Below are 15,360 nucleotides of genomic sequence, written 5' to 3' on the forward strand. Positions count from 1 at the left end.
ACCCTCCCTCAGGAACCCTTGATAAGTTATAGATTATTATTTTCATATCTTACATAGTCCTCTGTCACCCTTCACCCACCTTTCCATTGTTCATCCCCCTGGGAGGGGGTTATATGTTGACCCTTGGGATCGATTCCCTCTCTCTCCCCCAACCCTCCCCTAATCCTCCTGGTATCTCTACTCTCATTGTTGGTCCTGGGGGGGCATTATCTATCCTGGATTCCCTGTGTTCCGGGCTCTTATCTGTAGCAGTATGCATGTTCTGGTCTAATCCAATTTGTAAGGTAGAATTGAGGTCATGATAGTGGGGGGAAGGAAGCACCAAAGAACTAGAGGGAAGTTGTATGTTTCATCGGTGCTATACTGCACCCTGACTGGCTCCTCTCTTCCTTGTGACCCTTCTGTGAAGAAGCACTTTCTTATTAAAAAGAAAAAGTTACAAAAGGTGGTTGGAGTCCCAATTCAAATCTCCAGGAGTTGTTTTGTTTTGTTTTTGTTTTAACCCATGGATCTCTCATGAACAGTATCATCTCGGCTACAATCTATGATCAATATTCTTTCCTCTTGGGTTCAGTGCATCTCATCTTCCAACTGAAAGCCCTGCTAACAGTTTAGCCTCAGGAGAGGCCACGGGCATGCTGGGACATGAGTGTGGAGAGCAGGCACCACTGGTTTATTATTCACTTACATTTGCCCCGAAGCAGGCTCTTCTTTTTCCACAGAAGCGTATCCTGAATGGGGCTCAGAGGGCAGTTAGAGACGTGAGCCGAGCTTCCTTCCTTCTACCACTGGTTTGTTTTCCTGAAATTGGAGTCACGCGTCAAGGGCTGCCCCACACTGCTGTCCCTGTGCAGGGACAATGCCATCGATGAGCTTCTGAGGCCAGAGCAGGCAGGCGATGGCCCCCCTGAGCAGTGGGTTCAAAACATTCTGGTCTAAGATCAGGAATGGCGTCTTCTTGTGCCATAGTCTTGCTTGTTTGGGTTCTTTTGAATTATATTACTGACTTTCATGGCCACCTACCAAAAAACATGCAATACCCATTGCAGACAAGTGAATTCCACATGCTAGCGACTCTACAGGGCAGCGCATGGAACTGCCGCGTGCCGTTCCCAGGCTGCAATCTTTGACTGCCACAGTTTTCTTCCAAGAAGCAGTGACAGATTCAAACTGCTGCCTTTCGGGGAGCAGCGGGCCTTTTGCCACCGCGACACCAGGACGCCTCCCAGAGCTGGCGAGGGACCTATCACCTGATCCTGCTGCTGAGGAGAGAATGGCATTTTGCGTGTAATCCAACTGTTTTTGTACCTTGCACGCTTCCTCCCTGGAAAAACAAGCCCGGAGCAGCTATAAGTCCTGTATGGTTACGTTTGGCCTGGATACTCTTTCCCACCCCCACCCCCACCCCGCCCTTTTCCTGACAGCAGGTGAGAACATGTGACTATTTCCAACACATCTAAGGCACGCTGTAACCACATGTTGTTGTAATGCGCAGCTTAATTACAAGTGTACCCGTGTCTGCCTGGGCCTGCCAAAGCATTGGGGCTCTTTTCATCCAACACAGGCCGCCGGAGCTGCAGATTCGGAGAAGACATAAGTATGGCTAATTAATTCTCCAGTGAGATCAATCCAAGCCACCCCAAACGAGGACTCGGGAGTAAAGCGGAGTAAAAGAGAAAGGAAGCTTGCTCTCCAGGAAAATGGAGGCTGGAAAAGGCTTGAACTTCAGTGGTGACGCAGCATTCTCCAGGGGGGTCATGACAGACTTTCAGTGGGTGCCCATGAGACCACTCCTCTCCCGGCCTGGGGCGGAAAGAGACGTGTCCACGATGGTTCAGGAAGAGCAGCACGCAGACCCCAAATCCCTTTACCTGCACTAAGGGTTTAATCCACGTTGACTGAAGTCCTCATCCTGACATCTGGAAGCAGTAGAAGTGAAGCAGAGATGACCTGCTGCCAGTCTGACGTCTCCCTACCACAGGATGAAGAGGAGTTGCCTGGTCTCCCTGGGACTCAAGAAGCTGGCGGTCTGCTTTGTTTGGGTGTTGGTACGCCCCCTCGTTGCTAGGGAGCCAGTCCCGTGTAGGGCTGTGCCCCCACCCCCAGCCCGTGAGGTTTTCAGAGGTGGTCATCTGACGGAAGTGGATTCTTAAACGTTTGTGATAGGTGTCGCTGGGTGGATCCAAAGCGCCAGTCTTTCCGTTGGGAGCCAAGTGCAGACCATTTGCACCTTCCAGGGACTTGACATCCATATTTCATCTGAAAGCACATTTTCCCTGAAAACCCCGGTGGAGCTGGAAAGTCGTAGGCTAGCCACCATCAGAGGAGTCACCTGTGACTCTCTTCCCAGACAGAACCCCCCCACCCCACCCCAGTGCTCTGAAATTTGGCATGAGGCTTTGAAAGACTCACAGGGATCGCCGTCATCATTCTGGGTCCCCATCGGTGATCTCAAAGACCTGCATACATAGTCATCAGTCTCCCAGCACCACTTAGAAGTAAACAAACATTAGGATTCTATTAGCCTACCACTGGTACTTCTTCCACATCCATAGACTTCCGGTTCCATGCCATTAGTTTTTGTTGTTGTTGTTTTTTTTTTTGGGGGGTGGTGGTGAATATCCCTTTCCCACACTGGATTTGCAGGAAAAATAAAACTGCCTTCAAAGGACACAATTCTGGGCCAAGCTCTGTGGGCTCTGCACAGAAGTTCTGCAGAAAACAGTCCCTGCCCCCAAGTACTTGACAGTCTATGGAAGGAATGAGATACATGCATAGAGCTAGTAATAAAGATGCAAAGGAAACTAAATAATGCAAAGAACACCACCTGTCCAAGTATGAGTAGAGTAAAATGACAGGTTTTCTTTTTTCTTTTTATCATATTATTGGGGGCTGGTAGAGCTGTTATCACAATCCATCCATCCATCCATTGTGTCAGCACATGTGCACATTTGTTGCCATCATCATTCTCAAAACATTTTCTTTCTACTTGAGCCCTTGGTATCAACTCATTTTTCACCTACTCTCCCTCATGAACCCTTGATCATTTATAAATTGTTATTATTTTTTGATGTCTTGCACTGACCAATGTCTCCCTTCACACACTTTTCTGCTGTCCGTCCCCTAGGGAGTGGGGGAGTTATATGTAGATCCTTGTGATCAGTTCCCCCTTTCTCCCTCACCTTCCCTCTACCCTCCTGGTAGGGTACTCTCATTATTGGTCCTGTGGTGTTTATCTGTCCTGGATTCCCCGTTTCCAGTTCCTATCTGTACCAGTGTACATTCTCTGGTCTACCTGGATTTGTAAGGTAGAATTGGGGTCATGATAGTGGGGCGGGGGGGGGGGGGGATGCATTAAAGAACTAGAGGAAAGTTGTGTATGTTTCATTGGTGCTAGACTGCACCCTGAGTGGCTAGTTTCTTCCTTATGACCCTTCTGTAAGGGGAAGTCCAATTGTCTACAGATGGGCTTTGAGTCTCCACTCCACACTCCCCCTCATTCACTTGATATGATTTTTTTGTTCTGGGTCTTTGATGCCTGCTACCTGATCCCATTAACACCAATGATCACACAGGCTGGTGTGGGCTTTGTTGCTTCTCAGATAGATGGCCGCTTGTTCATCTTCAAGTCTTTAAGACCGCAGACGCTATATCTTTAGAGAGCCAAAAATGAGAGGCTTTCAATGGAAAGATTATCAAAGTTGCTGGTAGTATGAAGGAGAGATTTCAACTGGACCTTGGCTAGAGTGTGTGTGTATGTACCTGCACCCACATGTGTACTTGAGTATGCAGCCCAGAATGGGCTGATAGGATGGGCAAAAGTACTAGCCAAGGTCCAGTTGAAATCTCTCCTTCATACTACCAGCAACTTTGATGGAGTTGGACTCTTAAAATTCTCTATAAAGATGATAGATTTAATTTTGTCTCTTAATGTTCTCAAACCCTTTTCTTCTGCCCGTCTCCTTCCTGTTTCCCCCAAGGCCATTTCACAGTGTGTCACTTTATGCTATTTATTTAGAGTGATTTGTAAGGTTGGAAATATTGTCAAGAAATTGATCAACGGTAGAGTAGATCATATTGAAGACAAGAACCGTTCCAAAAATAGTCGCCTGCTTCTCTGTGTTTTTGTTCTCCTAGTAATGAAGCTCACTGCCTTTAATTATAGTTTGAGACACTGTGTCGAAATATTTAATCTCTGAGTAATGACTGGATTTTAGTTTCCTAATTGGCATTTGTGTGTTTCACATCTCTGCCCAAACCCGAATCTGAGAATGAGTGCATGATACAAGACGTGGACTGTATACCAAACATTTTGGTACTTTCGCTCCGAGACAATATGATTATAACACATAGGGGGAGAATAAAGAGCATCTATTTTATAATTCCACATGTTTTTTAACGGCTAACCCATAGCTTGTGGGATTTAAAAGTCAAACCAAAACTCTATGTGGGGCAGCTCATAATGAAGTGTAATTGTGGCCTCAAAGGAGCCCTTGGTCTTGGGAACATGCCTTGCTTGCTCTCAAATGGTATTTCAGGGACCTGGGAGTAGTTCCCAGGAGGAAATGCTCCACCCACAACCAGCTGACTTATTTGAAACCTTGTAAAACCATCTTGAAAGGACTAAAAGACTAGGTTAGGTAGAGCAGACATTGTCTTGAACTCTATCTGTCAAAATGTCTTCGACTCCCTGGGTGGAAAATCCACTACTAGCGTCAATTGGGCATCTTACCTCTTGTTATTAGCTTCATATTGCTTGAAACAAGATGCCACTATCACTTGCAACATACCTCCTCCGTGAGTCTGTGACACACACTATGGGTGTGGGACCTGTCAGCTCACATTCCCTGAATAATGCATGTTTCCTTTGGCAGTGTTGGTCAGCCTACAGTGACACACGAGTGAAGGTGAAGCAAGAGGTGGAATTACAGAACCCAGCTGTTCTGTCCGCTGAGAATGCTCCTGAGAGGCAGACCAAATTGTAGAATGATGACAGACTGTAAGCAAGTGGACAGAATTGTTCTTTCAGCTATGGGCGGGGAGAAGACTCTGATGTGCTAGGCTTGTTTACATGGGAAAGCATGGCTGACATGTGGCGTGGTCCCAGCCTTCCTTACTCGGGGCCAGAGATCATCCACTATGGTAACTGCTGGGGGGTTCTAGATTCAGCCGGGGGCCTTGGGGTGCTCAAGTGATCCTTGCTGCCCTGCAAAAGAAACCCACTCTCATTCTAAACAGGAATAACACCATGTGGAACTGAGACTGGAAATTTACTGTGACAAGTGTATGCAGCCAGTGACTAAAGGATGACACTCCCAAATACTGGGCCATCACCGCCCTTGCTTAATAGGATCAAAACAAAGCCACTGTCACCATAGGCCTCTACCTGCCAGCAGAACCCAGCTGGCCAGGCTGCCCGGTGTGGTGGCCAAATTGGATCTCCATGGGTCATGCTGTCCCTTCCAGGCATAGACCAGAATCAGAACTTGCTACTCTTTCCAAACTTAGAATAAAAAGGTTAGCCGTGCACCAGGTACCATGTTACCTGCCTTCACTTAACTCTTTCTACTCAGAAGGGGGATTTTTCTCTTCGTGTCCTAGAAGGGAAACGAAGGTATAGAGTGGTTACATAACACCAGCCGGAAGCTGTAACACTGGGAGGGGAACACAGCTCCATTTGACTCCAAAGGTCAGGTTCTTTCTACTTCCTGGTTTTACACACACACACACACACACACACACACACACACACACACACAGTCTGCCTTTTATAGATGAACAAATGCTGCTGCCCATGAGCACCTTGGTATTAGCAGGTTCTGAGTCTCACGGTGCTGGAGCTGGTCAGTCCTAGGTAGGAAGGCAGTGACTGATTCTTGGAGACAAGCAGTCTTCAGGCCTCCTGCCATCGGCATTCTTGCCATCTCTGCCTAGAGACGATCATGTTCTTTGGACCTTTTGTTGCCTGTGGCAAGGTATTAATTCTCAAGCTAGAGAAATCGCGAGGCTGGCATTACTCCTTGGCAAAGAATTTGCTTTGGTTTTTTGCCCTAGCTCTTTGAACCTGGAATCAAGTGGCAGATCTGAAGTTTACTTAGCCATAGCCTCTCAGTGAGAAACCGAGGGAGGACGGGTAGAAAGTGCTGGGGAGAAGTCCGGAGGAGCTTGCTCACCTTTATTACTTCTGTGGTAACAGCTCAGGGGCACTTTGAACTTCTTTCTCCGAAACGTCACCTTAGCCTGGTGAGCCGCTGGGAGGGCTGGGCGCCACTCAAGGAGAGGGGGCATGGCACCAGGCACCAGGACCAGCTGGGCACAGGAGCATGAAATCACCTTTTCACACTTGAACTTTTTTTTCTTTTAAGTCTTTGAGTGATGCTCAGTAACTAACCGAAATGGTGGCAGTTCAAATCCACCCAGAAGTGCCTCCACAGAAAGGCCTGGCCTTTATTCCCAAAGGTCGCAGTCATTGAAAACCCGGTGGAGCATGGTTCAACTCTAAGGTCAAGGGCTGGGGTTATATCCGATGCTTAGGAAGCCAGCTGGTGAGCCCACAGGTACCAAAGCAGGATCTATATTGTTGGCCTCACTGGGGCCAGTGGGGAAAGAGGGAAGATGAGCCGGGTGACGCTGCTTCCTCACATGGACATAATGTCTGTGGTTCACACCTGAAGCCATTGCTGAAGGGTCAGATGCTTCTTGGCCGAAATGAGATAACAGTGGTTTTGAGTGAAAATCCATGATATTTGGTTTGGGAAACTCTAGAAATGGAAGTCCCACTTTAGTCTAACGTAGGAAGGTAGCTTCCTTTCACTCCATCAGCAAATGTCACCCATCCTCCAGAATCATGGCAGAACAAGATGCAGTGGGAGGAAAACTCTCGGGATCTTGCCTCATGTGGCTTGTGACAAAGTGAAAAGAGAGATATTGAGCAAATATTAACACAAAGAAATGTGAAACCCTAACTTGATAGTGATGAGCCATTTCCCCCATTTTGAAACACACAGGAACTCGACTACTGATTGAAAACAAACCAACCACCTATTAGGTGTACAGTAAAACATACCGACACGCATGGGGAGAAACGCAGCACAATTCATGATCGCAGATCTTCTGGGAGGACAGAGTAAAGCAGGAGCTACGGGACCAGTGTTCAAAGAGAATTTCAGCCATATCTGTTGTAGGTTTTATTTATGGATTTTAAAAGGAAAATAAACACAGCCCAAATCTGACTCCCTGTGACATTGTCAATCCTGGGTAATGGCTGCATGTGGGTTTGTTATGTGTTCTCTGTATTTTTCCGTGTTTGCTCTTTTTATAATAAAACTATATTTACAAATATCTTATATTCTAACTATGGTTACAAAACCCATTGCTGGAGAGTTAATTCTGATTCACAATGACCCTATCTAAGGTTTCCAATGCTTTGTAAATATTTACAGCAGCAAGCAGCCTCCTCTTTCTCCACAGAGACCCTGGTGGGTGTGAACCACCAACCTTCTGGTTAGCAGTCCAGTGTTTAACTGACAGTGCCACCAGGGCTATGATTAGATGCTAAAAAGGAGAGACATGTAGAACTCCAAAAGTATAAAAAGAGTCTTGGAGTGAAGGGCTGAGGGCAGGCATGGTCAAGAAGGACTCACCTAAGGAAGGAACTGAGGACTACAGGACAAGTCAGGGGCTTGGGGGCTTGGACTAAGGCAGTCCTAGTGGCGATGTGAAGAGAAATCCCCCTTCTCACATGGGAGTATTGCCTTAGTTGCGAGTGACAGATAGGAGACATTTTGGATGTCCATAGACTTAGTGGTGTCTTATGTACAGGAGAAGTAGACAGGGGGAACCAGAGTGATACCTGGTTTGTACCAACTGGCTGGTGACACTCATATGTGTGTTAGGATGAGCTTTATATCAAGAAGTAATTGTATATCAAGAGAGCATACCACCCCCGTTGAACTCAAGTCCATAAGTCCGATCCTAGTCCATAAGGCCCTCTTCAGCCTCGGGAAGCCTCAAGCAATGATGCAGCATGGAGGAGCATCACCGGCAGGTGAGTGCAAAGTCTTGTGGATCCAATGGCAGTGGATGCATCTCTAGGGCTCTGGCAGCCATCAGGGTCAGTCAGCAGGAAGGTGAAGACAGAGGGGACAGGGGTACCGTCCTCCAGAGAGCCATTTATCACAGTGGCACCTCCAAAGGTCATCAAGCTGCGACCTGATAATGGCAGGTTAAACTCCACGCACATCTTCTTTCAAGTGCCGTGTTGGCACAAAACAACTAACTATACAGACGTGGTGATTTGGAGGTATCTTGAGTCACTCAGGGTACGGTTAACAATGAAGTGGCAATGGTGATCCTGGTCACTTCTACTACTTTACTGGTCATCAGAGGGCTGTCTTCTTTGCCATTTCTCCTTAATAAGAGTTCAGATTTGTCACACTGGAGGTCGACTGTTTAAGGTTAAAAAGGTGCTTATTTTCACGGGAGGAAATGTAAGATGTCATTTGTCTCTAGCTGGAAATGATGAACAGTCCTGTTCCCCGACGTCTAACTGGCTGAGGGTTACGTCTGGCTTTTTAGTTCCCATCTAGCCACCCCTAAGACTGTCAGACTCTTTAACTCCTTGCTGGTTTCTCCTCTTCTCCCCCTTCCCTTTGGTCTCTCCTGCCCCTCCCCCTGCCTTTTTTTCTTTCCAGGACTTTTTAGGTTGAACTCCAGATATAACCCTAAATTCCACATGGACATGTTTGCTTGTTTCTTCAGTCACCACCCAGCTTTAATATTGATTCCTACTGCTTTGAGTTGGATTGCCCTGGAATCAGACTGTGTATCTGGGTTGGAGCCAGCCTGGTGGCGCAGTGGTTGCGTTGGGCTGTGATCCTCAAGGGGTGCTTTCTACTCCCTAGGGAGTTGCAGTACTGGAAAGGGTCGCTATGAGTCACCTTTGACTCCATGGGGGAGTTGAGTTGTGTATTTGAAAGGTGATCCCTAACAGAGAAGGGAGTGGGAAGTGAAACAGGGCAGGGAGGGAGGCCAGGGAAAAGGCACTTTAGGAAGTAAATGAGTGCGGTGGCAACTGGAACTGGGGCTCCAGTGGGCTGCAGCTGGAGACAGTGGCAGCATATCCACTTATGGGACACGGTGGCTATGAACCTCCAATTCCCATCAGCACTGGCTGAGGTCTGCTACTTGGAGCTTTACTTCCCTAGCATGTCTGTCAGGGGGAGATTCTCAGTAGGACAGCCATTAAAATGTACTAAATGCCAAGTGAGGGGCAGGTATTTATCCCACAAGAACTTTAGAGCTCTCTATAGTAAATAGATGCTAAAGGGCTCCCCTCATGCTAACACTGTTGAGTGTGACTGCTTCTAACCAACAGGATATGGCCCAGGTAATGGGCTACCACTCCCGTGATTATATTAAGCTACATTAAGACCCTACAGGGCTAGCTCTCTTTCTCTGTTGTTGGCTCTGCAGAACCAAGTTACCATGTTTTCAGGGGCTTATGGAGAAGCTCCAACGGCCAGACACCAGGATCTGAGATTGGGGTTCAGCCAACAGTCAGTAAAACCTAGAGCTCTCAGCCTGAGAGCAACAAAGAACTGAGCAACAAAAACTAACTGAGCTTGGAAGTCAAGCCTGAGAAGGAACTGAGCCTTGGGCTACCCTGGATGACAGCCTTGTTATTGTTATGTGGCCTTGAGTTGATTCCAACTCATGGCAAGTTTATTGGGCAGAATAGGGCTGCCCATGGGGTTTCCAGGGCTATGTTATTTATTGGAACAGATACACAGGGCTTTGATCCCACAAAACAGCTGGGGGGTGCAAACCACTGACCTTTTGTTTAATGCGTAACCATTGCTCCCCAAAGAGGAGCACACACAAAACACTGAGACAGCTGGGGAAGGGAGTTATTCCCTAAAAGGAACGCTCCGCAGACACAGAGAAGCCATTACTCAGCCTTCATTCATTCCACGCAAGAAGGAAAGAAGTGCCAAGTGGTCAAGGTCACTGAAATTGACCGTCTTTCCTGAAAATGAAGACTTCTGAATTTAGAATTTGGGTGCCAGATTTAGCACCGGGAAAGAACAGAGACAGACAGTCCTCTGTGGCTTCCTTCCCCTTTTCTGTGTCTTCTCTGTTCACCCTGGTGGGCTCTAACTCTCCCAGGTGGTAACCCCAAGGCCTTTCTCTCATCCCTCTCCCTTTCCAACCTTCCCTCTTCTGGGGCACCAGCCTCCACCACCCAATGGGTCCAAGGGGGCAGTTGTGTAATTGAAGGGTAAATTAAAGACACGTAAGACAAGGCAAGTAAGGGCTCACCTCTTCCATGTAGACCCAAACCAGAGAGAAGTGAATGTATTCGCTCATGGACTTATAGAATCTGGGCATGTGTGTTAGTGTGGAGTTACTAGAGAAACAAATTCATAGACACACTCATAATGTATAAAAAAGAACTTTATATACAAGAGCAGTCGAATATTGAGAAAACATCCCAGCCCAGTCCAGATCAAGTCCGTAAGTCTGCTATTAGCCCATCTGTCTGATACCAATCCATAAAGTCCTTTTCAGACTCACAGAACACATGCAATGAAACTGAATGCAGGAAGATCACAGGCCAGTGGGTGGAAGGCTTTGTGGATCCAGTGGTGGTGTGAGCACCTCAGCACTGGCAGGGGTCTTCATGTGGCTCCATGTGTCTTGTCAATGGAGATGTCTCCCAGGGAGTGAGGATGTAGCCTCCAGTGAATTATTTATCTCCTCAGCACCTCCAAATGAGGTCATCAAGCTGTAACCTGATTGACAGGCTAATCTCCACCCCTTCACTCTTAATCCTCTCAAATTGACCACAGATTGTGTAACTACCACACCATGCATGCCACATCATATACATATGTAACAGGAGAGGGTTGTATTAGAGGCATTCACATAACAGGAAGGGGACATGCTAGGGTATACACGTGATAGGAAGGTACATATATAACAAGACAGGCAGGTTCTAGAGTTAAGATGACAGCCTAAGCTTGGTTGTCTCTGACCTGGCTTGACCTTAAGTGTCCCTGAGCTCTTCTCCAGGGAACAATCTATGATTCTTATCAGAAGGGAGTGGGCCGTACTTAGGGCGGGGTGGTCTGATCGCTCTTGATAGCAGACAACCTTCAGGCAGATAACCTTCAAGGGTCTATGGTAGCAGCCATGTGCTTGCAAGCAGGACTTTAATATTGGCATTATTTCGGGGGACATTGTGGGAACAATTTTAGTTAGGAGAATGTGGCTGGGCTATATCTCCAACTGATGTGTGTGGAGGCCTTCCTCCACCAGAATCTGCCTCCCAGACTCCTTAAATATGAGTGTAGAGAATTTGTCCACATACACTCTCTTCCCCATTCTCAGTTTGCCACCCTCTTTCTGTTCCTCACTGAGCAAATTCAATTCTCCCACAAACTAGCCTACATGAGGCTACCTGCCACTGGGTGAAGAACCTCACCTTCCTGCCGCACTTTTGTTCCTTTCTGGGAAGTCATTCGGTTTTCAGTGTTTGTCCTTAATTCATTCAAAAGATATTTGATGTGACTCCAATTTGAAGCCTTGTGAGGCATGCTCAAAGTCAACCCCACCTCCTGGAGCTGAATGGAGGTCGGGGGTTCAAGGTGCATACCCAGACGGCCCATTTTGTCCTCTGAAGGCTCTCATCAACATCTGCATGGACTCAGGACCAGCCCAAAAAACCCGATGACCACTGAGTAGATTCTGACTCATCACAACTCTATACAGGGTTCCCAATGCTGTAAATCTTTATGGGGGCAGACAATGTCATCTTTTTCCCAGGAGCAGTATTTTTACGTATAATAGAAGGCGGTGGTAATATTCGTTGTAGATCATTCACTCAACAATTATTTATTTAGAGACCACTGGGCATTTCGGAAGGTGGAGCAAGCTGTTTACAATGAAGTGCATACCTAAAGGTTGGTGGTTCAAACTCACCCAGGTTGACAATCTGCTTCCATGAAGATGACAGCCAAGAAAGCCTTGTGAGTGGTCCTACTTTGCCACGTGTGGAGTTTCCATGAGTCAGAATTAACTCCACTGCAGCAGGTTCGGTTGCATCTGTAGAGTCAAAATAGTGACGCACTCAGGTACCATGTCCACTCAGAGGTACCTCAGTAGAAAGGCCTGATGATCTACTTCTGGAAAGCCAGTCATTGAAACCCCTTTGAAGCATAGCTCTACCTCGACATACAGCAGTCACTTTGATTGAGAGTCAGCTCAACAGCCACTGGTTCTAACTGGTCTCATCCCAGTGGTCGTACATCAACATTGAATGAGACTATTCTTTTGGGAAAAGTTGATTTTAAACAGAGAGACTAAGTGCTTACCAAGAGATGCAACTCATTAGCTGTTTTTTGTGTTTTTGTTTTTAATTCAATAGTCAGTCATATACAATCACTGCCACAATCATTTTCAAAACGTCTTCTTTCTTCGTGTACTCCTTGATATCAGCCCTCATTATGCCCCCCAGCACACATACCTCCACTGCCATCCCCCTGAAGAACCCTTATTCTAGTTATCTCTATAGATTCACCCAATCTGGGTTTCATTCATTAGCTTTTGAAAATAGTCTTGCTTGTTGAACACAAAAGAGATCAAGCTGAAGTGAGACTTGGAAAACTTCTTTGGTTCTGGTATTTAGAGGGCCCTCCTTCTCCTCTAAAAAGCCCTATTGGCAAAATTGATTAAGCACCTGGCTGCTAATCAAAAGGTTGCCAATTCAAACCCACCAGTCATTCTGTAGGAGAAGGGTGTGACTGGCAGTTTGGAAAAATGTATGGGACAGTTATACTCTGTCCTATAGGGCCACTATGAGTTTTAGTGGATTCAGTGACATTGATTTTGCTTTTTATGAGTAGTTAACTTCTACCACTGTGACTTTGAGGAATGTTTGCTTCAAATTTCAAGGCATGGGAAGACTGTGAGAGATGGTGATAGAAGCACTACCTCTTGGTAAGGCAATTTTGTATCGTATATTGAACCTTAAATGTTCAAACACTGACTCTGAGTTTCTACTGCTAGGAATTTATCCTGTAGAAATACTCCTACAATCACAAAGAGTGATATATAGGGGAATGTTTGAACACGCTGTGATATGTCCATACAATGCAATACTATGCTGGTATTAAAAAAGAATGATGAAGATCTATAAATCTTCCATGGTAGAGGTCCAGCACTCATAAAAAGCAAAGCCAATGTATATATCTGACATGAAAAGATGTCCAAAATATACTGCTAATTTAAAAAACAAGTTATAACATAGCATGTGTAATATGATCCACATTAGTATGTGTATAGAGGAGCCCTGGTAGCATAGTGGTTACTGATTGGGCTGTGATCTACAAGTTTGGCAACTCAAAACCACTAGCAGCCCCGTGGGAGAAATTTGGGGCTTTCTACTCCCTTAAACAGTTACAGTCTCAGAAACTCACAGGGGCAGTTCTACCCTTTCCTATAGGGTCACTATGAGTCAGTATAGCCTCAACGGCAATGAGTGAGTGAGTATGTGTATATATTTTTAACTTTTTATTTTGAGATCATTATAAATTTACATGCAATTGTAAGACATAGTGTGTTAGGCTGGGTTGACTAGAGAAACAAATCCAGAGACACCCATATCTGTGTAAGAGATAGCTTTATATTAAGAAGTAATTATATATCAAGCAAACATCCCAGCCAAATCCAGATCAAGTCCGTAAGTCCCTCTTCAGACTCACGCAGCCACATGCAATGATGCAAAGTGCAGGAAGATCACAGGATGGTGGGTACAAAGTCTTGTGGATCCAATGACATTGAATGCTCTGGCAGATCTCAGCCCTGTGGCTCGCCAACAGGAAGGTGAAGCAGAGAGAGATGGGGGAGGTTCCCAAGACCTTCCTTATGAGAAGGCCATGACAACAAGGAGGTACCATCTAGCTGTGACCCGACTGACCTGCTAGATACCACCCCTTCACTCTATCAAGTTGACAGGAGAGTATGTAGCTACGACACATGGGATAGTGGAATAAGCTGAGAGACTGGAGATCACAAAATCTCTTAAGATTCCTAATTTATTCAATCCATTTTCTCTTTGATGTTTTTCTTTTTTTTTTTTTTTGAGAGTGAGTGAGTGAATGAGAGTGAGTGAATGAGATTGAGTGAGTGAGAGTGAGTGAATTAGAGAGTGAGAGAGTGAGTCAGTGAGTGAGTGAGAGTATGAGAGAGTGAGTGAGTGAGTGAATGAGTGAGAGAGTGAGTGAGTGAGAGAGTGACTGAGAGAGTGAGTGAGTGAATGAGATTGAGTGAGTGAGAGTGAGTGACAGTGTGAGAGAGTGAGTCAGTGAGTGAGTGAGAGTATGAGAGAGTGAGTGAGTGAGTGAATGAGTGAGAGAGTGAGTGAGTGAGTGAGAGAGTGACTGAGAGAGTGAGTGAGTGAATGAGATTGAGTGAGTGAGTGAGTGAGAGAGTGAGTGAGAGTGAGTGGGAGAGAAAGAGTGAGTGAGTGAGTGAATGAGATTGAGTGAGTGAGTGAGTGAGAGAGTGAGTGAGAGAGTGAGTGAGAGTGAGTGGGAGAGAAAGAGTGAGTGAGTGAGTGAATGAGATAGAGTGAGTGAGTGAGAGAGTGAGTGAGTGAATGAGAGTGAGTGAATTAGAGAGTGAGTGAGTGAGAGTGAGTGAGTGAGAGAGTGAGTCAGTGAATGAAAGTGAGTGAGTGAGTGAGTCAGTGAGAGTGAGTCAGTGATTGAGAGTGAGTGAATTAGAGAGTGAGTCAGCGAGTGAGAGAGTGAGTGAGAGTATGAGAGAGTGAGTGAGTGAATGAATGAGTCAGTGAGTGAGTGACAGTGTGAGAGAGTGAGTGAGTGTGAGAGAGTGAGAGAGTGAATGAGTGAGAGAGTGAGTGAGTGAATGAGTGAATGAGAGTGAGTGAATTAGAGAGTGAGTGAGTGACAGAGTGAGAATGAGTAAATTAGAGAGTGAGTGAGTGAGTGAATCAGTGAATGGGAGTGAGTGAGAGTGAGTGAGTGAGTGAGTGAGTGAATGAGAGGGTGTGAGAGTGAGTGAGAGAGGGAGTGAGAGAGTGAGTGAGTGTGAGTGAGAGTGAGTGAGTGAGAGAGTGAGTGACAGAGTGAGTGAGTGAGGGTGAGTGAGTGAGTGAGAGAGTGAATGAGAGTGAGTGAGAGAGTGAGAGAGTGAGTGAGTGAATGAGATAGAGTGAGTGAGAGTGAGTCAGTGATTGAGAGTGAGTGAATTAGAGAGTGAGTGAGTGAGAGTATGAGAGAGTGAGTGAGTCAGTGAGTGAGTCAGTGTCACTCTCTCACACTCACTCACACTCTC

General features: G+C 46.2%; 1 protein-coding gene across 1 annotated transcript in view; it reads right to left on the minus strand.

Moving 5' to 3' along the window:
• Positions 1 to 15,360, minus strand: part of LOC101653429 (gamma-aminobutyric acid receptor-associated protein-like) — a 51,410-nt gene that overhangs the window by 1,023 nt on the left and 35,027 nt on the right. The gene's annotated exons all lie outside the window — the stretch shown is intronic.

The sequence above is a fragment of the Echinops telfairi genome, unplaced genomic scaffold (assembly GCF_000313985.2).
Source record: "Echinops telfairi isolate 266 unplaced genomic scaffold, ASM31398v2 ScPeMD7_7424;HRSCAF=8462, whole genome shotgun sequence".
Lineage (NCBI taxonomy): Eukaryota > Metazoa > Chordata > Mammalia > Afrosoricida > Tenrecidae > Echinops > Echinops telfairi.